Source organism: Camellia sinensis, chromosome 6, assembly GCF_055761805.1.
Source record: "Camellia sinensis isolate YWXY chromosome 6, ASM5576180v1, whole genome shotgun sequence".
NCBI classification, from domain to species: domain Eukaryota; kingdom Viridiplantae; phylum Streptophyta; class Magnoliopsida; order Ericales; family Theaceae; genus Camellia; species Camellia sinensis.
Window position 1 is genome coordinate 79686564 of NC_138966.1, and position 25723 is coordinate 79712286.

The window sequence follows — 25723 nt, forward strand, 5'->3', positions numbered from 1 at the left end:
TGGTGAGGGATTGCCCGATGAGATCCAATAAGGTTAACCGTCCTAAGACAAGTTCCACCGGGTCTGTTTCCGCAGCAAGGCCAAATGCAAGGGCTGACGTTAGAGAGAATGCAAACAATGAAACATTAAGGCAAGGGAGAGTGTTCGCCTTACTGCCTGGTGACGTACCCAACACCTATACTGTGGTGTTAGGTACACTCTCTGTATGTTCTCAAAATGCATGTGTACTAATAGATTCTGGTTCTACACATTCCTTTGTATCGCATGCTTTCTCTCGAAAATTGACTAGACCACTAGAACAAATGACATATGTGTTATCTGTATCCACACCGTCTCGCGATTCTATGATGTGTACTCATGTTTATCCGGCGTGTGATATTATGATTGGTGATATGGTGTTATATATGGATTTATTACCCTTGGATATTAGTCATTTTGATTGTATTTTGGGGATGGACTGGTTGACTAAATACTGTGCTACCATTGATTGTGCAAATAAAACTGTTGTGTTTAGACCACCGGGAATGCCTGAATTTACTTTTATTAGGAATGGGGTAGTTCCTCCCCCATATTTGATTTCGACTATGAAAGCTGTAAAACTCCTTAGGAAGGGATGTAGGGGTTACCTATGTTGTATACTGACTGCACCATCTGACAGCACTACTGTAGAAACAATCCCTGTTGTTTGTAACTTTCCTGATGTGTTTCCGACTGACTTACCTGGGGACTTAGTTGATAGGGAGATTGAATTCACTGTTGAAGTGTTTCCGGGGACACAACCTATTTCCAAGACTCCCTATAGAATGTCTACCTCTGAATTGAGAGAATTGAAAACCCAACTGCAAGAACTGTTAGATAAGAAATTTATCCGTCCGAGTACTTCACCTTGGGGTGCTCGAGTTTTGTATGTCAAAAAGAAGGATGGATCTTTGAGATTGTGTATAGACTACCGGGAACTGAATAAAGTGACTATCAAGAACAAATACCCTTTGCCCCGAATAGATGACTTGTTTGATCAACTTCAGGGTGTCCAAGTGTTTTCCAAAATTGACCTCAGGTCCGGGTATCATCAATTAAAGGTTAGAGCTGAGGACGTAGAGAAAACTGCATTCCGAACCAGATATGGACATTATGAATTTTTAGTAATGCTGTTTGGGATGACCAATGCACCTGCAGCCTTCATGGATCTTATGAATAGGGTGTTTAAATCATATCTAGATGATTTCATTGTTGTATTTATTGATGACATTTTGATTTATTCTAAAGACAGGGAAGAACATGAGAACCATCTGAGAACCACCTTGCAGATTTTGAGAGAAAAGAAATTGTATGCTAAATTGTCCAAATGTGAATTCTGGCTTGACAAGTTTCTGTCGACCCTCAAAAAATTGAAGCCGTCGTGGGTTGGCCTAGACCAACAAATGTGACAGAAGTCTGAAGTTTTTTGGGACTTGTAGATTACTACAGGAAGACTTTTCTAAGCTTGCCCTACCATTGACTTAATTAACTCAGAAAAATGTGCCATTTGACTGGAGTGAACAAAGAGAGGTAGTTTTCCAAAAGTTGAAAACCAGGTTAGTGACTGCACCAATCTTAACTTTGCCTAATGGTACTGATGGGTTTCAAGTGTACAGTGATGCTTTCTATAAAGGCTTGGGGTGTGTACTAATGCAAAACGGAAGGGTGATTGCCTATGCTTCTAGACAACTTCGACCTCATGAAAAGAATTACCCAATACATGATCTTGAGTTAGCAGCAGTGGTGTTTGTTTTGAAAATCTGGCATCACTATTTGTATGGGGTAACTTGCGAGGTGTATACAGACCATAAAAGTTTGAAATATTTCTTCACCCAAAAGGAATTGAACATGAGACAGAGGCGATGGTTAGAACTAATTAAGGATTATGACTTGCAAATTTTGTATCATCCGGGAAAGGCTAATACTGTAGCAGATGCCTTGAGCTGAAAATCCAATGCGAATTTGTCATGTTTGCTATATTCAACCGAAAGGAATTGTTGACGGACCTAGAACAAGATGGGTTGTTATCTGCTATTTCTGCTCAACCTGCTATTCTTAATGAGATCAAACAAAAACAATATGAAGATGAATACTTGAAAAAGATCATAGAAGAATTTGATTCAAAGCGAAGGCCAATATTTGTGTTTGAGAATGATGTATTGAAATTTCAGAACCGTCTTTGTGTACCTGATTGTGGTGATTTGAGAAAACGTGTTATGATCGAAGCTCACAGTAATAAGTTTGCTATGCATCCGGGAAACACGAAGATGTATCATAATTTGAAGCAGAATTTTTGGTGGCCTGGAATGAAAAAGAGTATTGTGAACTTTGTGGCTAGATGTCTACATTGCCAACAGGTTAAAGCTGAGCATCAACGACCCGCTGGTTTGCTACAACCATTCCCAATACCGGAATGGAAATGGGAGCACATTACCATGGACGTCATTGTGGGATTGCCTCGTTCTTCTCGAGGTATGGACTCTATCTGGGTTATAGTTGACCGTTTAACTAAGTCTGCCCATTTTCTGCCTGTCAAAACTATTTATAATGCTGATAAATTGGCCAATATCTATATGACTGAAATTGTGAGATTGCATGGAGTGCCAGTATCTATTGTGTCTGACAGGGACTCAAAGTTTGTATCGAGATTTTGGCAGAGTTTGCAACAGGCTTTGGGGACTGAATTGAGACTGAGCAGTGCCTATCGCCCACAGATAGATGGCCAAACTGAACGAACGAACCAAACTCAGGAGGATATGCTCAGAATGTGTGTGTTAGACTTCCAAGGGAATTGGGAGACCTACTTGCCATTAGCCGAATTTGTGTACAACAACAGTTACCATTCAAGCATTGGAATGGTTCCTTACGAAGCTTTGTATGGAAGACAGTGTCGATCTCCGCTATGTTGGGCTGAAGTAGGTGATAGACCTTTGTTGGGACCGGAACTTGTGCAAGAAACAACCGAGAAAGTGAAACTGATCCAGCAACACCTGAAAACTGCATAGAGTCGGCAGAAAAGCTATACTGATGTCCGAAGAAGAAATAGGGAATATGAAGTTTGGGACCATGTGTTTATAAAGGTGACCCCGATGAAGGGCCAAACTCGGTTTGGTGTTAAAGGAAAATTGGCGCCAAGATATGTTGGACCTTATGAAGTCCTTGAAAAGATCAATCCGGTATCGTATCGGGTAGCCTTACCTCCAATAATGGAACATATGCATAACGTCTTTCATGTATCGATGCTTCGAGAATATTTGAGGCATCTACTCCACGTCATCGAACCGACACATGTACTTTTGAAAGATGACTACACTTATGAGGAAAGACCTATCCAGATTGTGAATCGCCGAATCAAAAGGTTGAGAAATAAAGAAATACCGTTGGTAAAAGTTGATTGGCAAAACCACGGAGGAACCTATGCAACTTGGGAAACCGAAGAAGACATGCTGAAGAGATATCCGGAGTTGTTCCCATTAGACCCAATATGGATTCAGAATGAAAGTAATTCGAGTTTGGAGGACCAAACTCTTTTAAGGGGGGAAGACTGTACTGACCCCGACCTCCGATTAATGCTAATTCATGATTAATTATGCTTAACAGTAATTTAGGAAGGATTTGGGATTTATTTGCATGTGTATTGCACTATTTATGTATTTCTATCTATTTGCCATAAAATGTTCTGTTCATGTCTTTGACTTTAAACTGCGAATTGAAAGCCTTATCGGCGCCCGATTCCGAAATTGATTAATGTTTTATGTTAGTTAGATTTTATGTGATTTTATGGTAGGTTTAATTAAAATTTGATTTGGTACGATTAAACTCGATTAAATAATGTTGAGTTATATTATTTGCTTTAATTACTAACTTGCCATTGAGTGGCCATTCCCATACACTTGTTAGGGACTCAATTAGCACATTTTTTACATTATTTCCTCAGTCATTTTTGAGACCAAAAACATAGGAGAGAGAGAGAGAGTGAGGTAAGGAATTGGTATCAACAAGAGATTAACTTGGAGAATTAGAAAGAAGTGAAGGATTTTGCAAAATTGAGCTTGTAGACTTTGAATTCTAGACCCAAGGTAGGAAAATCACCTTCTTGTTTGTGCATTTAAGTTATACCTTGCATGATCCATGGTAAAATTGAAGATTAAAGTCAAGAATTGGTTTAAATGTTGAATTGAGTAGTAATTCATGCATGCATGCATACATTTCCATGTTTTGAGTTTGAATTCTAAGATTTCTTCCATGCATGTATTAATTTCACTCATATTGTGGCGATTTATCTTGTTGTCCATCAAATTAACAAGTTTGATCATGTTTTGGAGGGTTTGGTTTTAAGGAGATTCTTGCATGTTACATTCAAGTTTTGTTCTTGAGATTTTATTTGAAATTGTGTTCAATTGACTCACCCTTGGGATTTGATTTTACAAATTGATCTTTGAAACACCTTATACTATGAGTTTACAAGTGTTTTTCAGAAAATGGGCCCAAGAGGTCGAGTTTTGAGGTGTTGAATACTTGGTTTGAGCTTGGGAGGCAAATCTGGAAATTCCAGAATTTGGCTTCCTCGCTCGAGCGAAGAATTCCACGCTTGAGCGAAGGAATGGTGGCTCGAGCGTAAATTGCAAGCTCTTAGGTTTTTGGTGCACGCAGACGCATGCTCGAGCGACGAGACCTACGCTCGAGCGAAGAGCTGTGCCTCACGCTCGAGCGAGCATCGAGCGGGTATCGAGCGTAAAATTTCAACAACCAGTACTTTTGCATTTTTACAGACCGCTCGAGCGAAGAAGTCTATGCTCGAGCGACCCCTCTGTTTTGACAAGCTCGCTCGAGCAAAGAAAGCCACGCTCGAGCGAGACCCCTGTTTTCAGCAAGTTTTGAAAAATGTTTTCCAAGGCATCTTTGCATCCTCATTCCATCCTAGGCATTCCTAGGCCGTGTTTTAGACCCCATAATGAGGATAGGAAATTAGAAACACACAAGGGCCCATGAAATAAGTTTTGTGCAATTAGATCGTGTGTTTCAAGTGTGCATCTGTTATGCGTTATGTAGGTCACGTGCCACGTACCGTTTGACCAAGTTTACTTCGTCAGTCTGTCTCAAGGCCCACTGTGAGTAATAACTCTATAAAGTTATGTTTAACTTATGTATTTTCTGACTGGTACGTTATAATCTGTTTTCTGAAATGCTATCTTACGAATGATGAATGAATGTCCAATTTTCTGAAAAGCATTTGTGCCACCCTTAGTTCATGTGGCCCTCGCCTGGGGGTAACAATACCGCGACCAATCTGCATGTGGCCCTCGCCCAGGGGTAACAATACCGCGGCCAATCTGCACGTGGCCCTTGCCTGGGGGTAACAATACCATGGCTACTTGCGCGCAAGATATGGACCTTTGTGGTCGTTGGTACCAACTATATATGTGGGTCTTTGGACCAATCTGATCTAATAGCTAATGGGTGTACCACGTATGATCTTATGCAAAATCTGAATATGAAAATGTATATGAATCTGTTCCTGTTTTGAAGTCTGATTATGCTCTGATTTAAATGATGGATTCTAATTTGTGCTGGACATCATTCATATAACCCCTTTACTCTGTTATTATTCACTGGGCTTTCGCTCACAGTTTATATTATGTATGTAGGTGAGCCGGCACATGACTAGGGCCAGAGTTGACGGCCTTCTGTACTGTTTTGTCAGGCAACCTTTGTGCCTCCCGGGGAGGTTCCGATCGAAGTTTAATGCTATGGTTGTTTTTGTATTTCATGCTAGTCTTAGTGTTTGCACTGTATAGTCAAATCTTGGGAAGTTCACTTTTGTAATTATTTTGTAAATATTGGTGTCCTTGACTGTCATGTTTATGTATACATAAATAATTTTTAAATATTCTGTCCCATGTACGTTGTCACAACTCATTGGACCTTATCTATTTTGTATTATTGCTTCCGTAGCCCCTTATTACTTGATAATCTGTTCAGAGGCCTTTGGTAATCCAAGGATTACTGACCGGTTACGGTGCTAAACCTATAGGGGCAGGTTTGGGTCGTGACAGATATGTTGAGAGCTTGTGTTCTCGATCTTGGTGGTAGTTGGGAAGAACACTTTCCATTGGTGGAGTTTGTTTATAATAATAGCTATCACTCCAGTATTGGGATGGCACCTTTTGAGGCTTTGTGTGGGAGGCCATGTCGATCACCTGCATGTTGGATGGAGGTAGGAGATGCGCCATTGTTAGGGCCAGAGTTGGCGAGAGAGACCATGGAGAAGGTGAACATTATTCAGGAATGTATTAAGACTACACAGAGTTGTCAGAAGAGTTACGCTGATAGAAAACGTAAGGGGGTTGAGTTGAATGTTGGAGATTTTGTGTTTTTGAAGGTCTCGCCGATGAAGGGGGTCATGAGGCTTGGAAAGAGTGAAAAGTTGGCACCTAGATTTGTGGGACCATATGAGATCACTGAGAGGATTGGTAATGTGGCTTACAAATTAGCTCTACCACCTGCTTTAGCTATGATTCTCAATGTGTTCCATGCATCTTTATTGCAGAAGTGTGTACAAGACCCTTCCCAAGTAGTATCACCAGAAGTGTTGAAGATTAGTGATGATCTAACGTATGTGGTGCGACCGGTTACTATTATAGATCAGGATGTAAAGCAGTTGCGACGCAAGAAAGTGAAATTGGTGAAAGTGCAATAGAGCAAAGATGAAAACGATATTACTTGGGAGTTAGAAGAGAAAGTTCGACGTATGCACCCATAACTTTTTGCCTAGTACTCTCTCCTATCGAATCTCGGGACGAGATTCTTTTGAGGTGTGTATATTGTAGCGACCCTAATTTTCTTAAGTCATTATTTATTATTATTATGATTATTATTTTCTTATTTTATTTTTGACTTTATTAATTATGTGGATCCATAAGAATTTAATGTGGTATTTAATTAATTTAACGTGTTATTTAATTATGGATAATTAATTTGAATATTGATATATTTATATGGTTTGAAAAAAAAGTAGTGTTTACATATTGATAAAATATATATCATATTTATATTTATATATATTATATTTATGTTCTCTTTTTATAATATAAATATAATAGTCAAATAGGTTTTATGTATTATAAAATAAAATATAATCCTAAGTTAGGTTAAGCATATATAAGTGGCTGATGCTAATAAGAAGAAAAAAAACATAACAAAAAAAAAAAGGAAGAGAAAAGTGTGTGCAGCAGCCGAGTGCGAGAGGGAGAGAGATTAATCAAAGAATTGAGAAAGAACAGAGAGATGGCGGAAAAGGGAGAAAAGAAAAAGAAAGAAAAAGATTAGGGTGTGTTTGGTAACGTTTACGTTTTCAGTTTATATTTATAAAAATTTTATAAATTGGATTTAGTTTATTTTTTTGTATATTTTTAGAAAAACATAAACTATAAACGCGTTTGGTAATTGACAAAATGTTTTAAAAAAATTTTAAATATAAAAAAGAGTGAGAAATAGCAAGTGGTAACAAGTGGCGGCGGAAGACGGTGGTGGAAAGTGGTGACGGCGGGTGGTGGGTAGCTGGTGGTGGCGGGTGGGTGGTGGTGGTGGGTGGGTGGGTGGGTGACGGTGGCGGGTGGCGGGTGGTAGCGAGTGGGTGGTGGTGGCAGGTGGTGGGTGGTGGTTGCAGGTGGGTGACGGATGGCGGTTGGTGGTAGGTAGTAGCGGGTAAGTGGTGGGTGATGTGTGGTAGCGAGTGGGTGGTGGTGGCAGGTAGGTGGCGGATGGTGGGTGGTAGTGGTGATGGTGGGTAGGTGGGTGGGTGATGGTGGCGGGTGGTGGGTGGTGGGTGGTAGCGAGTGAATGGTGGTGGTGGTGGCGGTGGTGGGTGGCGGGTGGGTCGTGGTGGCGGGTCGTGGTGGGTGGGTCGTGGTGGCCGGTCATGGTGGGTCGTAGCGGGTGGGTCATGGTGGCGGTGGGTGGGTGGGTGACGGTGGCGGGTGGTGGATGGTGGCGAGTGGGTGGTGGTGGTAGTGGTGGTGGCGGGTGGTGGTGGCAGGTGGGTAGCGGATGGCGGGTGGTGGTGGTAGTGGGTGGGTGGGTAACGATGGCAGGTGGTAGGTGGTAGCGAGTGGGTGGTGGTGGTGGTGGTGGTTGGTGGTGGGTGGTGATAGCAGGTGGGTGGCGGGTGGATGGTGGGTGATGGTGGTGGTGGTGGGTGGTGGGAAGTGGTGGTGGTGGCGGGTGGGTGGTGCTAGCAGATGGTGGATGGTGGTGGCAGGTGGGTGGTGAGTGGTGGTGGCAAGTAGGTGGCGGGTGGTGGTGACAGGCGGTGGATGGTAGTGGCGGGTGATGGGTGGTAGCGGGTGGATGGCAGGTGGGTGGTGGTAGTGGTAGCGAGGGGTGGGCGGTGGTGGCGGGCGGTGGGTGATGGGTGGTGGTGGCAGGTAGGTGGTAAGTGGTGGTGGTGGTGGGGGGTAGGTGGTGGTGGCGGAAGACGGTGGTGGAAAATGGTGGCGGGTGGCGGCTAGTGTTGGGTGGTAAAAAAAAAAAAAACTCAAAATTCAAAACGAAAACATATTTTTTGTGTTTTCATTTTTTGGCTAAATTTATAAACTGAGATCACTGATTTATAAATCAAAAATTTTACCAAACAAGTTTTTATTTGAGCTTTTAAAATTTTTGTAAATATAAACAGAAAACTAAAAACGTAAGTGTTACCAAACGACACCTTAGGGTTTTGTTTTGGTGGCTCTATTGGTTTTTTAAATAATTCTTTGATCTTTAAAAAAATATTGTGAGTATAAAACTCACTTCCCTTGATTTATATTTAATTCGTTGTTTTTATTTATTTATTTTTATTTATTTGACGTTAGTTTGATTTTGTATTTATATAAAGATGATAGATTGATTTTAATTATTTTGATTAGTTGTGTATGTAAGGTTTAGGGTTTTTAAATGATTGATTGATTTTAATTATTTTGATTAGTTGTGTATGTAAGGTTTAGGGTTTTTAGATGATTGATTGATTTTAATTATTTTGTTTAGTTGTGTATGTAAGGTTTAGGGTTTTTAGTTGGTTGATTGATTTTAATTATTTTGATTAGTTGTGTTTGCCAGTTTTAGGGTTTTTATATGGATTTATTTTATGGTTGTAATCACACTCATGGTTATATGAAATTAAAATTAATTAGGAACCCATAGATAAATTCCTTATACTCCACCATGACTCCATGGATTGTTGTTTTATTTGAGTGTTGGTGAGAAAGAGTGTATAAAAAAAAAATGAGGATTATGAGATTTATTTGAATGCCTTAGGCTTGGCATTGTTATGTTTGTTCTCAAGAGTGAGATGTTTTGTAAATGTATATTGTTGCCTCGTTCTCATGAGTAGACGAGTGCTTTGATTTACGCGCGTACGTATATGCTAACCATTTGGGGAGTGTGAGTCAAACTCGGGACGATATCCCCGTGCAAGTTTGACTTCGGAGTGGTGTTAGGTATACGGGTAGCACATGGGATATATGTGTAGGCCATAAGTGGAGGGCCGAAGTGATGGAGTTAAGGTACAAAGAATTTAATCATGAGTTTATTAGTATAGTGTGAATTGTATTGATTTGTACATCTTAAAAAATAGTAAACGACCTCGATAAATTATGAAATTTGAGAAGAGGCATGTATACATGATTCTAGACAATTTTTGTGTTTTAACTTTTTATTAAAAAGATCGATTAGAACTTATAATCGGATGATCTTAAATATTATAGTTTTGATTCATTTTAGCAATGCAGATTTTAGAGGCTGTTTTAACCCACGAAACGAGCTCATTTTTTTTTTTTGGTTTTACACAAACTGAAGTAAAACATTATTCTGCACATTTTTCGTATTTTGAACTTTTCCGAAACAAATCATCTTAGGGCAGTTTTTGTTTGTTTTCAGCTTCAGATTTTTCGATTGAATTCCGTCTAGTTTTTCTATCAAGTTTTTCTCTCAACCTGTTCAGTTTTTATTAAATTCGTTCGCATAGTCTTTTAGGAAATTTGATTATGTATAACTTTCGTTCTTTGAGTTTTGGTCAGTTCGAATTATTTAAGCATGAAACGGTGCATTTTTATACTTCTTCAGCAAGTTACTTATGATTAAATTATACTAACTTTATTTTTTCAGTAGAATGGTGGGTCTTACTAACTTTTTTGTTACACTCCGAATTTTAATTACTCGAAAACATTACCAAAGCCTGTAAATTTAGGTCCATTTTTTTTTTAATATATAGATCTATTACACTTGAGTAATAGAAACATGCCAAGCTTCCTCTAGTTTTCGGATCTATTACACTAGTTTTCACTCTCAAAGAGTGCAACAACAATAGTACATGCCAAGCTTCTGCTACGAAGCTACAAATAAATAATTACAAACCACAAGATACATTTTTCATTCCCTTAACATCTATGATAGAATTTATACAAAAAGAAACATGGAATCTATACTCTTCAACTAATGAATCCGAAATTCTCTTCCTGAAAAAGAATAAAACAACGAGGGGTGAGCACTAATGCCCAGTGGGAATCCCATAGTTCTACAACAATAGTTAACACATAGATAGAAATGATCATGCATGCAGAGTGATACCATATAGTAAGATGACATTTTGTAAGTTCAAAATATTATACGAAAAGTATCTTTTTTTTAAAATTTCACTTGAACTTTTAAGAAAACTCCCTGCCATAAATGTAGTATCTCATCATTAAGATGCCATAAATTCTCTTTGAAAATAAGTATACTTAAGGAAGAACATCATCTTAAATTTATTAATCTGATTCCAAATTATTCCTCATTTCGTTTCCATTTTAATATCCCACATTTCATTTCCATTTCCAATTACCATACTCCATAACATCAAAATCCAAAAGATTAGAGTTCAAACATATCACAAGAATCACAAACCCTTTTTAATTCAATTTCCCAATTACTTACAAAATAAAGCTCATAATCTTCCATTTTGTCACAAGCAATCCATTGAGTTCATCATCACAAGCCCCTAATCCAATTACCCACATGATGCTAATTTTAATCCTTAATCCATTTTCCTTCAGTTCATTTTCAATTCATTTATTCTTCTCAATTCATGAGTCAATTTCATTATTTCACAATAACCAAACTAGGACTACAACTCAGTGGTTTTCCAATCATACAAAACACACATAAACATTTCAAACTGCCATTTTATGAAAATTTCATCCGCGGGATCGACACCCATGTATAAATTTTAGGACTTTCACCCAGGACACTCCGGCCAACTTAGTTATAATGGAGTTCATCCCCTTTTCTCCTCCCAAACAGTGGAGTCCATCTCATTTTCCTCCCAAATAAACATACATATACAATGTATTTAATCACATAATCACACATGAAGTAATCCCCTTTCTCCTCCTAAACAATCACACGTATACAATGTATTAAAACACACAGTCATATTCAATGACAACCATTTCTCAGATTTATCATATTATTTACTCTTTTCAACTAGCACAATACATGTGATCCAAAATATGATTTCCAAAATGAAATAAGTGTACTTAAAACATAACACAAGAATTTCCAAAATCTCTTTCCAAAACATACAGTTTAAATCCTCAAAATCCATTGCATGTTCCATGATATGCATGATTTATAAATAGTCTGGTTTGCCTAATCAACATGCAATTTCTATAACAATCATAACTATCCTCCACCGACAGCCCAAAACAAATATATCTAAACTAATAAATGAATTCCTTTAAAGATACGTTTTTTTCCAAAATCTCATATGAGAGTGATAATGCATATCAAGCTCTACCATCATCATCATTAATAATCCTCTGATTTCATATTTACAATGACAATTTCAATTATTTTTACAAAATAACAATTTGACCCCAATTAGGGCAAAACTCCCCCTACTTAATTCAACACAATTCAACGTAGTCAACACAATTCAACATGATCAACACTATTCAACATGATTCAATTCAACACCACTAAATGTAATTCAACATAAATCAAGGTGAACTCTTAAATCCTCATTTCATCATTTCATCCCAAGTCTCATGCCATCCATATCATTAACAAATCCTTTTCCCCAAATTTCATTTCATATTATAGCATGATTTACAATATCCATAATAAAGGTTCATTCGCTAATTTTTAACATAATTTTCAAACACTTCCAAAATTCAATTCAACTGGCATATATATAATTCAATACCTCAATTTCATGATTCTACTTTCAATTTAGGCAAAATCATTAATTATCACCATGAATCAACTTAGGGTTTTCAAGAAAAATCAAGAATTTCAAGAACAATTAAACTTCTCACACCATTACTTTTAATTACAATTTTTTCCTTGATTATACACCTAAGGTTCATAATCCACAAGCTTAACTCAACAATTGAACCCCAACATTTCAGACCCTAAACCCCCAAATTTCATGATATAACACTACATGCTCAAAAATGGAGATTTTGTATTTATATGATCAAAATACCACAAATCTATCTATAAATGCAAGTATTGAAGAAGAACTAGGACCCATACCTCAAGATTCAAGCAAAAGAGTAAAGCTTTGATAAGATTCCTTCACAAATCCAAACTTCAATCAGTTGAAAAGTGAGATCTTCAAGCACTTTTCACTTTTTGGTAAGAGATCTTGACCAAATCTTTGATGAATGGAAAGTATTTGGGTTAAGAGATTAAGGGTTTTCGGACCTAGGGTGAGAGGAAGGAAGAAGGAAAACAAAAGTGGAGAGAATGATCAGAAATTCACTTTTTAAGTAGCTGAATTCGCGCAGTCCGCTCAATCGTCACTTTTTCCGCTCGAGCGTAACTGCTTCTAGCACAGATACCAAAACTTTAAACGGGTATAACTCTCCCATCCAGACTCCGTTTTAGGTCGTTCTTGTGTCCAAATTGAAGCCCCGGAAATAAGATTTCCAATGGTTCTAATATTACATCCAAATTCAAAGTGTGGAAAAATAAAAGGGCAAAAGAGTGACGGTTGTTCATAGGAAAAATCACCCGAATTAAATTCTTGGTTCACTCTTACTTTACCATCATATTACCACTTTGATCAATGACCCAAAATAAAATAGAGAGGCTCCAAACACAATAACAAAAGGTCAAAAAACCAATCCCACTAGGCTCAGAAATTCAAACTCAACCAGGCAGACCGCTTGAGTGCCCATTCTTGTGCTCAAGCATGCAGACCAACAAAACCGACCGCTCGAGCGACCACTCCTGCGCTCGAGTGGGAATTCACAACTCTCACAATCTCAGACAGACTGCAAAAGTACTGGAAGCTTCACAAGTCCGCTCAAGCGTCAACTCCCCCGTTCGAGCGGAGGGAAAAATTCTGGATTACTACATTTTTTATGTAGGGCTGACCCACCATATTTTTATTTCTATTTTGTTTATTTTATAATCAATTTATATTCCGTTGTGTATGGACAAGAAACTAAATGTCACCGTATCTCGGGAAACTACCCATTCGTTTCGGTGCGGTTGGAATTACTTGTCATGTCCCGTAATAAGAATTATATGTATTTTTGTTTGTGTCTAGTGGACACATGGGTATTAAATCTTATACTCATACCTGTATACCTGTATACTGACCTGTTTTGTCTCTTGGCAACTCGGGTGCGTTCTGTTTGAGCGCAGCCGAGCTTCCTTTGCAGGATTAGTTGGGGCTACGGTGGTGACGTGGAATTACTATAGTACTGGGCTTGTCGTTTGGACTTCTTTTGTTTTCTTGAGCTTAGGGTTGATATTATTTTATGTATTTATTATTATTTTCTTTTATGACTTTAGTATTGGGATAATTTGGCATGGTTTGTAACCGTACATTATTTAAGTTATTTTGACTAAGTATTGTTACTTTAATGTTGGAGGTATTGGTTAGTTATGAAATTATGGTGGATGGTTTGGTTGACGTTTAGTTTTTTTTTTGTTTCACCTCTAAAATTTGGATGACAGGGTATTAATTGAGGTTTAGTTCTAATTTAATATTTAATTGTCCAAATTTTGGGGTGTGACAATATGCTTAGGGAGGTTAATCGAACTTTCATCAGTCTCATTCCCAAAGTACAAATTTCGGAATCAGTTGATCAATATCGTCCTATTAGCCTTTGCAATGTTTTGTATAAAATCATTTCTAAAGTACTTGCTAATAGGATCAAAAGGATTATTAACTCTCTTGTCTCACAATTTCAAAATGGTTTTGTTCCGGGGAGAGTTATTACTGATATCATTTCCATGGCTCAAGAGCTTACTAATTTTGTGAGAACCAAAAAACTTTCCAAAACTTTTTTATGGAGTTCTAAAACTTTATATGAGCAAAGCTTTTGATAAAATCAGCTAGTTTTTTTCTTGAGAAAGTTCTTTAAAATTTTGGCTTTCCTCCTAAGTGGGTTTCACTCATCATGCAATGTGTCATTACAGTTGCATACTCCATTTTAGTTAATGGTTTATTCACTTCTAATTTTGTGCCTAAGCAAGGGCTTAGAAAAAGGGACTCTCTCTCCCCTTACCTCTTCATTCTTTGTGCGGAGGTTTTATCATCTCTTCTTGTGTCAGCTCAAACTTCTAAACAAATTGAAGGTGTTAAAATATCTAGGACTGCACCATCTATTTCTCACCTCCTCTTTGCAGGTGACAACTTCCTCTTCTTTAAAATCACCCCCCATGCAGGACAAAATTTAAAACGATTTTAAACACTTATTGTAAACTTTCTGGTCAAGTCATCAATCTTCACAAGTCCAATCTCTTTCTGAGCCCCAATACACCTTATGCCCTGCTGCAACAATCTTTATCTCAACATCTAGGTATAAGTTTGGCTGTTAATTTTGGGAAGTTTTTGGGGATCAAGCTTGATATAGTGTCTAAAAAAAAGGAGATTTTTCATCATCTCATTGAAAGAGTAAGATCCAAATGCCTAGGTTGGATATCTTTTCTTCTTAATAAAGCTGGTCGACTCACTCTTGTCAAATCAGTGTTGGTTTCCATCTTGATTTATTACCTGCATTTATTGTTTTCCCAAATATGTTTGTAAAAAAATCTCTTCCATTATCGCAAACTTTATTTGGGTGGGTAATCCAAGCAAGAGGTCAATCCGTTGGCTAAGTTAGGAAGTAATTTGTCAGCCTTTATCTACTAGAGGCCTTGGATTAAGAGACATATCTCTCTTCAACCAAGCACTCTTAGCTAAACAAAGCTGGAGAATATTAATGTGTCCTGATTCTCTTTTTCTCATCCTTCTTTCAAGCTAAATATTGTTTATTTCCTTTCAGTACACATGGCTTTCTCAAGCTCTTGGTGCTGGAGAAGTATTATTTTTGGAAGAGAAGCCATGAAAAAAGGCATTCGTTGGCGAATTAGGGATGGGAAGGACATCTCTTTATGGCATGATCCTTGGCTGTCCTTATGTTGTCCTGTTGCCATCTCCTCTTTAATTGACTTAGAGAATAATTTGTTGCTTGACAACTTTTGGGTTTCAGACCTCATAAATCAAGATCTCCACCAATGGAACTCAACACTTCTATTAGCCTCTCTTCCTCCTTCCATTGTTCAATTGTTATAAACAATCCCTCTTTCCAGTTTTGGATTTCCTGATAGACTTATTTGGGGTCCTTCTTCTTCTGGTGAATTTACAGCAAGGTCTGCCTATCACTTTTTAGAACATTTAAAGTCTGCAACTTGTTCTATATTGGAACAAATTTCTAGAGGTGATGTCATTCAACCTTGTTTTAGGAACACTTCTTCTCTTAACAAAGTGATTCATCCTGTTTGGCCTAGATTTACTTCGAAGCAACTTTGGTCCCTACCTCTACCGTTCAAGATTCGGTTTTTTATATGGCAACTTTGCCATGATAGACTTCCTGTGAAACAAAATTTGGTCATTAGAGGCTTTCATGAAAATTTAGCCTGCCCTCTCTGTCATTCTGGCTTAGAATCTACCGCTTATTTGTTTCTAAGTTGTGATTTTGTCAAATAAGTCTGGTTTGGTTCTTTTTTGGGTTTATTCACACCCTCAAACAGTGCCAATCCTGTATCTTAATAGTTGGGCTCTTGGTTTTCACATCTTAACCTCTCTACTAATAATGACCTTGAGATCTTGTTTCAACTTATTGCTATCCTTTGGGTTATTTGGAAGGTTAGGGGACAGAGTTTATTTTGTGACAAGAAATTCACACCTCTACAAGTTTTATTCTTAGCCAAAGACATCTTATCTTCTCTCTTAACAACTAAAAAATTTCTTAGCTATTCTTCTTATTCTTCTTCTTTTTTTTCTTCTAGAATCCTCAATAATCACAGCTCTTTTATCAGTTCTACATCACTGGCAAATACTTATTCTTCCTTCAACTCCTCTCCTTTCTATCTTTTCAATCCTTCACAAAACAATTGTGATTGCAACTCTCTTCCTGTGGATCTTCTTTGTAGTCATGTGGGTAATTTATCTCCTTTAGGCATGGGTATTGGCATGGTTGCCTTCCTTAACAATACCAGGGTGGCCTCATTATTTAAATCTTTGCACATGAATGCTCATGATGGTCTAGTTGCATCGGCTTTGTCTGCTCTCAAGTGGGCTAAGGACAATAACTACTATCATGTTAATGTCTTTACTAATGCCAAAATTTTGTTTGAACAGCTGAAGGGAACTAAGGACATTGAACCAAGCTTAGCACCATGGATTTTTGATATTTGTTTTGTTGCGTAGCACTTTCACTCTTGTAAAATCTCCTTGGCATGTAAAAGTTATCTTCATTCTACTAGGAGGTTGGCACATTTTGCGGCATTTTCTCGTATCTCGGCTTCTAGAGATGCGCACTTTCTTTTTGACAATGGTTAGGCAGTAGGAAATTTTGCTTTATTTTGATTTCCTTTTCTACTTGTAACCCTAATCAATTAGTTTGCTAGTATGTTGCTTGGACAGCTATGTACTATTTTATATTTTAACTGAAGTTCTTATTTCTACCAATATATATATATATATATATATATATTTGTCTTTCATCCATACAATTACGCCCTTGCAACCATTTTTGCATTCTTATATTAAATTTTAAAATAATATTTTATTTTTTAATTGTGTTATGCTGAAAAACATTTCACCATTTCCATTCCACTTTACTCCAAATACACTTCATTCTTTATCCTTAGTATACATAGCTATATTAATAACCTTTCAATCACGAATGATTGGATCAGTTCTGCTTAAAAAATCTAAAATCAATCATGATTGCTTTTGTCTTAAATTTGTTGTTAATTCGAATAAAACTGCACACCTTTAACGAAAAGGTGATTTGATGTTTTAACTTGACAAGAAAAATAGTAAAATTTAATATAGAAATTTATCTAAAATGATGTGGTGGTAAAGTTTTTTAAATTGTGAATCATAATGTAGAAATGATAATAATAAGCTCTCTTCCTTGTTAGGCTAAAAAAAAAACTAGAAAAGTGACAACTTAGCACTTCTACACCACCTTTTTTGGGTGAATAATTCTAGATCATCTTCCGTGAATTATGCTACTTCAATTGTGTTAACATCAAATTTTGGCCTCTTAGTAAGAAAGCTTGACTGCTTTAACGAGCTTAGTAGCTAGGTCAGCCTTACTTGCTTGGCTTACTTGCTTGGCTTTCTGATTTTGGTATTAGTTAGCTTTACATTACTCATATATAGGGCACTACTTGCAAACATTAGCTTTCCTGCCTTGCCTTTAGTTGATAAAGAATCTGTCATGTTATTCCTCTTTGCTTGGCTTTACCTGCCCTTATTACTTCTTCTGTTAGATTAATAGCATATTTGAGCTTATTTCCCTACTTGTCTGCTATTTTGTCTGACTATTATGACAATGTAAAGATATCATATTTTGATTTGTGTTAATGCCAAATTTTGACTTGTACCGCACCATATACATATATCATATTTTGAGAGATGACTTCAACAATACAAATGCTATTTTTTTTTTCCCTTTGTGAAAGATCACCATATAATTTGATTTATAGTTTCTTATACTATACAATGTGATCATGTGTGCATGCAGCATCTTTAATTGGACTTATAGTTTTTAAACTACTTTTTGAATTGTATATTTTAAAAGTAGTTTTTAGAAATTTGCAAATTGAGAACTTATTTAATTAGGAGTTTTCAAAACTAATTTTTATTTAATTTTTTTTTTTTGAATCCTGTGTTTTTTTTTTTTTTTTTTGTCTTGTAGTCAAAATTTTTTACAAATTTTATAGTCCATTTTGTTTTCTTCTTTTACGTAATCTAAATATACTTCGTAAATAAATCTAATATAATTTATAGGGCAGAGTTTCATATATATATATATATATATATATATATTAATTTGTAAGAACGTTTTTAAAATTTTAAAATTACTTTTTTAATTTATATCCACTCAATCTACGTATGTTTCATATTTATTACATTTATTTTTTATTTTTTCACATTTTGTTTACTATTTACATATATTTTTTGTATCACCCATATATATCTAAAATGTAACAAATTTTTTGGCCAATACTTAGAAAACAATTTAGGAAAAAAATTTCAAAATCACTTTCTTTCTACTATACATCAATCAGTCATTTTTTTTACTCTCATCTCTCTTTCTCAATTATTTTTTCTCTCACACTTATCTATTCAAATACAAAAAAAAATATTATATCATCTCAAACTCCAGAAAGTCCAAAATTATTTTTAAAATATACAATCAAACAAATTTTCAAATTTTCTAAACACTCTCTAACAAATTATTTTTAAAATCAAAACACAAATTAGATAAGGCCAAATTAAAATTTGTTTGATTATGATTTTTAAAAATTGTTTTGAAATTTTAAAACTTATTTAGATATGAATTTTTCAAAAAAAATTTAAATGATTTGAGTTAAATATAAGTTGAAAAATTCAAAACCAAATAAATTTTTAGATTTTAGACTATGAAATTATGATTTAAAAAACGATCATGCTACGTAGCTCGAAAGTCGCGGCTCGAAACGCGGCTCGACACCAAAACGACGTCGTTTTGGTGTCGATTTTGTTTTTTTTGTTTTTTTTTTTTTTTCTTTCTTCCCTGCTTTTGCAGAACGAAGAAGAAGAAGAAGGGAGAAGAAGAGAAGGGAGGAGGAGGAGGAGGAGGAAGAGGGAGGGGAGGGGGCCATAAAAATCGGTTTGAGGAGGAGGGGAGGCTGGGCAGACGACGGTGGTGCTGCGACATCGGTGGGGCTGCGACGGAGGAGGAAGCAGAGGCGGCGACGGGAGCTACGACGACAGCGGGAGCTGCGACAACGGCGGGGCAGGGAGCTGCGACGACGGCGGGGCGGGGAGCTGCGACGCCGACCTTCTTCCTCGCCCTCCCTTCTCTTTCTCCTCTCCCTCTCTTTCTCTCCCTCTCCCTCTCTTCCTCTCGAGCCATTTTCGAGCCTGGTAGCTTCGAGCTACCAGGCATTTTCCTTTAAAAAATAAAGCCAAGGGTGTCTTAAAGACATATCCACCTACTACGGACACAGTACGTAAAAATCAATCAATAATGAACCTTGAATTTGCTTTGTTCTTTCTGACTTGAGGCATTGCTTTTGAATTAAGATCCTGTCCTTAACTTCTTTCTTTGACATTTTACTTGTTGGGTTATTGGACTAATTGTTAGAATTTACCATAATATATCATCACCTACCACCTCCACTCAACTCACCTACCACACACACTCACCTACTCCCCAATCCTCTCCTATATAATTAGTACCTCACCATCTGTAATTCATACAACAATCTTGTAATCAATAATCAATAATACATATATTTCAACTTGGTATCAGAGCAATAGGTTAGCTCTTGGTGAGCTTCACCTTCCGGCGGGCGGCAACCTTGCCTTCACCGCCCGCCGGACCCTAACCTGTTACATAATCAAATCTCAAACAGACCTGCTTCTCCATCCTCGTCACAGGCGCCGCCGGCTTCGTCGGCACCCACTCCTTCCTCGCGTTGCCAGAACAGCCGTCTCGATCACTCTCTTCCTCTACCTTCTGTTCTCAAAAGTTCCTTCAAGGTCGTCCATGGCCCCCCTAGCTCCGCCGCCGGCAATCCAGATGAGATCGCGAAGCGCTTTCCCGACCTCAACGATGGAGACATTTTACATTTCGCATGGATCGCCGACGCTGTCGATCGACGAATCGTTGGCGGCGAGGCACTTTTTGAAATCATTCAGAGACACCGTGTACGGCCTCAAACCTAGCTCCATCCTCATCGTCTCCGGCCACTGGGAGACCTCCGTCCCCACCGTCAACGCCGTCTCTGGACCCTCCGACACCATCTACGATTTCTATGGCTTCCCCAAAGAGATGTACCAGCTCAAGTATCCGGCACCGGGAGCTCCAGAACGAGCCATGAGGGTGAAGGAGCTGCTGATGGCATCAGGGTTCGATCATGTGGATGTGGATAAAAAGCGTGGCCTAGACCATGGTGCTTGGGTCCCACTGATGCTCATGTACCCAGAGGCTGATATTCCGGTGTGCCAACTCTCCTTGCAGACCGACAAGGATGCAACTTATCATTATGACTTGGGAAGGGCATTGGCTCCTCTCAAGGAGGACGGTGTTCTGATTGTTGGTTCTGGCGCTGCCACTCACAACTTGAGGACTCTCCGCCAGTCCAAAGACGGCTCTGTTGCTTCCTGGGCTTTGGAGTTCGATACATGGCTCAAAGATTCCCTTCTTAGTGGAAGGTTTGAAGATGTCAATCACTATCAAGAGAAGGCACCAAATGCAAAAGTTGCACACCCATGGCCTGACCACTTCTATCCATTGCACGGTTTCTTCACATCCAGTTGGTCAGTCTGGTAATGGGCTTACTGCCAATGGTGAAATGATGGCAGCCAAACCAAATGGGGTTTCAACCACAATCCCACTACCCAATGTTTTTTACTCTCTCTCTGACCCATCCACCGCCCCACTCCATCCTTTGCTTTCCATTACGATTTCTTTATTTTTTCTCTCTCTCGCCCTTTTCTCACCATCCGCCCACTTTAATCATATCCATCATATTTTATTAAATCAACATCCACCCAATTTATTTTTTATTTTTACCAATATATATATCTCACATCAAAAAAAAAAAAAAAATAAAAAAAAAAATAATGAACCAAAACAATTTCTAAATTTGCACAACACTCATATTTTATTCATATCAGGGGCTCACCCCGGTCACCATTTTACATTAAAAAAAAAAAAAAAAAAAAAAAAAAAAAAAAAAAAACAAACAACAACCACAACAAACAAAACAATTTGTTTTCTTTTCTGCAGCCGGCCACCAACCGACTTCACTTCTTCGCCTCTTCCGCCGGCCTTTTCTTTTTGCCTCCGTCCTGGGCGGCCCTTGACGGTACTGCCTCCGTGCTTCCTCGACCACCAAGCCAGTTGCCTCCTCCCTGCTCCTCCACTCCCGCATCTGGTGGCCCTCCAAATCGGAACATCACGGTGGTCTTCCGCTTCAGCTCCTTGTTTTCTGCCCTTAGCACGCTTATCTCTGCTCGCGCATCCTTATACATGCGTTGGAGCAGAGCCAGCTGAGAGTTTAAATGCTGCACCTCATTTGTTCTACTCTGCAGCCGGTTCGACAAATTTGTGACCGCCGTCATGGTTTCCACGCATGACTTCAGAGTATACTGATTAGCTTCAATATCAGTTTGCATCGCCATTTTTTGCTCCACCGACCGCATCGGAAAGTTCAATGGAGCAAAACCAGAGGTGTTTGGTTGCGGTTCACTGGCCTCCGCACCAGTTCTCTCTCTTGTTGACTCGTTCAGTTCGGGAAAGAGAGTAAGCAGACCACGGGAAGAAGAGGAAGAAGAGGCCATTGTCTGGGCAACTGAGTGTTACAGACTCTCTCTCTCAGCACAACGAAGAGTTTTTCAGACTCTCTCTCTCAGCACAACGAAGTTTTTTTTTTTTTTTTCAGAGGTTTTTCGCAGCTTTTCTCTGCCTCAGCCTCAGCCTCCGTCTTATAGCCGAGGCAGCCACGCGCATCGCGCGCCTCTTGCCACCAGCCGACAAACGGGCACGCAAGCCAAGGCGCCCACGTGCCTCGCCATCATGTCCGGCACACCTTTTGATAAATTGGGCACGCCTTTTGATGGCACGCCTTTTTAAAAAAAAAAATTGAGCGCACCTTTTGAGGATGCGATTTTTTATGGGTCCGACAAGACTCTGTAAACTGTCCCGACATTGATTCCGGTTAGCTCTTTTACGGGTCCGACAAGACTCTGTAAACTGTCCCGACATTGATTCCGGTTAGTTTCTACAAGGGTCCAGCAAGACTCCGTAAACTGTCACAACATTGTCTTCTACAACGGTCCGACATGACCCCATAAACTGTCTTCTACAACGGTCCGACATGACCCCATAAACTGTCCTCTACACCGTTATGACACCACCATACAGTGTCCTCTACATGGTTATGACACCCCCATACAGTGTCCTCTACAACGTTATGACACCATCATTCAGTGTCTTCACCAATGGTCTGACACGACCATACAGTGTTTCCTATCCTTTTTTATTTTTATGTATTTTCTTGTTTTGTTACTCTCTCCAAACTCAAGTTGGTTAGTTTCTCTCCTCCTTGAGTTTGCGGGGGGCTGTTAGAATTTACCATAATATATCATCACCTACCACCTCCACTCAACTCACCTACCACACACACTCACCTACTCCCCAATCCTCTCCTATATAATTAGTACCTCACCATCTGTAATTCATACAACAATCTTGTAATCAATAATCAATAATATTTGGACTCAATTTTAATAATTTGAACTGTTCATATTTTAAGATTTATTAACTATATTATAACTGTAACAAATCAAATTAATCGAATATCAAAAACTACGTATTCGAATCATCGAACTAAAAATCATTTTTAAAAAAAATTAATAAACAGTGTTCCCAACACATGTTTTCTGATATCCGATTAATTTAATTTTTTACAAGTATGATATACTCAAAAAATCTTAAAATGTGAATGGTTCAGATCATTAAAATTGAGCCCAATAAATAGAGAGTTAAGGAGAGAAGTTAAGGAGAGGATCTTGATTCATTGTTTTGGAATCAAGATCCTCTCTTTAACTTTTTTCCTTGACTTCCTACTTGTTAGGCTATTGGGCCTACTTTTGGGCCCAATTTTAATAATCCGAACCGTTCACATTTTAAGATTTGTTAAGTATATCATACTTGTAAAAAATGAAGTTAATCGGCTATTAAAAACTACGTGTTCAGATCATCGAACTAAAAATCATTTTTTTAAAAAATTTAATAAACAGTTTTCCGAACACATGCTTTCTAATATCCAATCAATTTGATTTTTTACAAGTATGATATACTCAACACATCTTAAATGTGAACGATTCGAATCATTAAAATTAAGCCCAACAGTGGGCCCAATGGCCCAACAAATATTGAGTTAAGGAGAGGATCTTGATTCATTGTTTTGGAATCAAGATCCTCTCTTTAACTTATTTCCTTGACTTTCTACTTGCTGAGTTATTGGGCCCAATTTTAATAATCCGAACCGTTCGCATTTTAAGATTGGTTAAGTATATCATACCTATAAAAAATCAAGTTGATCGGATATAAAAAAACTGCGTCTTCCTTATCGAATTAAAAACCATTTTAATAAACAGTTTTTCGAACACATACTTTCTGATATCCGATTAATTTGATTTTTTCCAGGTATGATATACTTAACAAATCTTAAAATATGAATGGTTCGGATTATTAAAATTGAGCCCAACAGTGGGCTCAATGGCCCAACAAGTAGAGAGTTAAGGAGATAAATTAAGAAAAGGATCTTGATTCATTGTTTTGGAATCAAGATTCTCTTCTTAACTTCTTTCCTTGGCTTCCTACTTGCTGGGTTATTGGGCTCACTTTTGGACCTAATTTTAAAATTTGAATCGTTTATATTTTAAGACTTGTTTTGGACCTTGACTTGAGTGGATTTATGGTGCGGATTTAGGGAAAGGAAGTTTAATTTATAAATATAAAAATAAAATTTTATTTTTGGTTGTCATAATTGTTCTAATAGATGTTTTATTTTATTTTATTTTGCTAATATCATGTTCAAAAATAATAAAATTTTACTCTAATAAGGTATTCTTAAGTTATTTATTTTGTTATACAAAATTTATTGTGAAATAAAATAATATTTTATTATGAATCAAAATAAAATATTATTATTGAGCAAAATAAAATGCTACTATTTACGTCAATTTTGTCGTTATTTTAAAAAAATAAAAAAAAATTCATAACTTATATCTTAAAAAATAAATTTTGACAAAAAAATTCTAAAAATATTAATTTTTATTAAAAATTGATATGCAAATCAAAAGTGGTATCATTTTAAAATTTAAAATATTAAATTAGTCACTTACTAATAGTGGTATTTACTAAACATTTTAAGAAAAACTTTTTATACTAGTTCTTAATATAGTAAAATTTTATTTTGATAAACTTTGACCAAATTCCCCAGAAGAAAAAAAATTAAAAATTATTTTCAAAACTCTTTTCAACAATTTATTTTTGAAAATACAACTCAAAACTCAAAATTCTTTTCCAAAACTAAAGTAAACGGCGCTTTAAATTTATTTAATTATGAGTTTTAAAAAGAATTTTGTAAATGATTGGGTTGAATATAGGTTTAAAAATCCAAATAGATTTGAGTTTTGGACTATGAAATTGTGATTTGAAAAAGTAAACAAAACGAATATTAATTATGTTTCTATTCACTAGAAATAAAGATCATCTCCAGTTCCAAGTTACCTTCCACTTATTTTTGGAATGTGATACTCATTTTAATTTTGGCTTTGATTTCAAGTAGATTTTGTCTAGACAACTTTCCCTTATTCTGTCTTAGATAGAGATCTGACCACAAGATGAAGACAAAGACCAACATGATCATCTTTAATAATTCAACAACGAAAAAACTAAAACGGACACTTTGACCAGCATGATCATCCTTAAATTCATCCCATTCTCACAAAAAAATTGTAACTAGCTGGACATTTTCTAGTCTCTTGAAATCCCATGAAAATTTGTCAAATCTTACCAAAAATTGTAATTATAAAGTTTTATTTAATAAAATTACTGACACTATAGACACCATCACTTAGGGTTGTTTTGAGAAGAGGTTAAAAACTGTTTTTTGACTTTTTTGTGAGAGAAAAGTGAATTAAAAACTAGAAAGTGACTTTTAACCCACTTCCGAAAACATTGCCTACTAAGTTCCGAACATAAACAAGACCTTCATTCAGACTCAAAAGTATACGCAAAGACATGATCACCATACAATTTTTTTTTTTTTTTTTTTTTTTTTTGGTGGCTGACCTTAGCTAGGTACTCAAAATCCATTTCATACAGGTGTAGCATTCAGACATCAACAAAGGGAGTAACAAATTCTTTTACCATCTGGCCTCGTATTGATGATTAAAAATTAACAAAACATCAAACAAAAACAAATATATTAACAATCCAAAAAAAAAGAAAAAAAGACCAGAAAGGGGATCAAGTTATGCACATGACATTCAACAAACCACACCAAATCGTAAACATAGATGTCAACAATAAGGCACCATTTGTATTTATAAATTTGAAATTTACACATTTGGCATTAATCATTCATGGAGAGACCAACAAGAATG

General features: G+C 37.1%; 1 pseudogene across 1 annotated transcript; it reads left to right on the plus strand.

Moving 5' to 3' along the window:
- The first annotated feature begins 19679 nt into the window (after positions 1–19679).
- On the plus strand, positions 19680–21292 carry LOC145792723 (extradiol ring-cleavage dioxygenase pseudogene; annotated as a pseudogene). Its single transcript, XR_014332508.1, has one exon. The product of XR_014332508.1 is annotated as an extradiol ring-cleavage dioxygenase pseudogene (transcript).
- The last annotated feature ends 4431 nt before the right edge of the window (positions 21293–25723 follow it).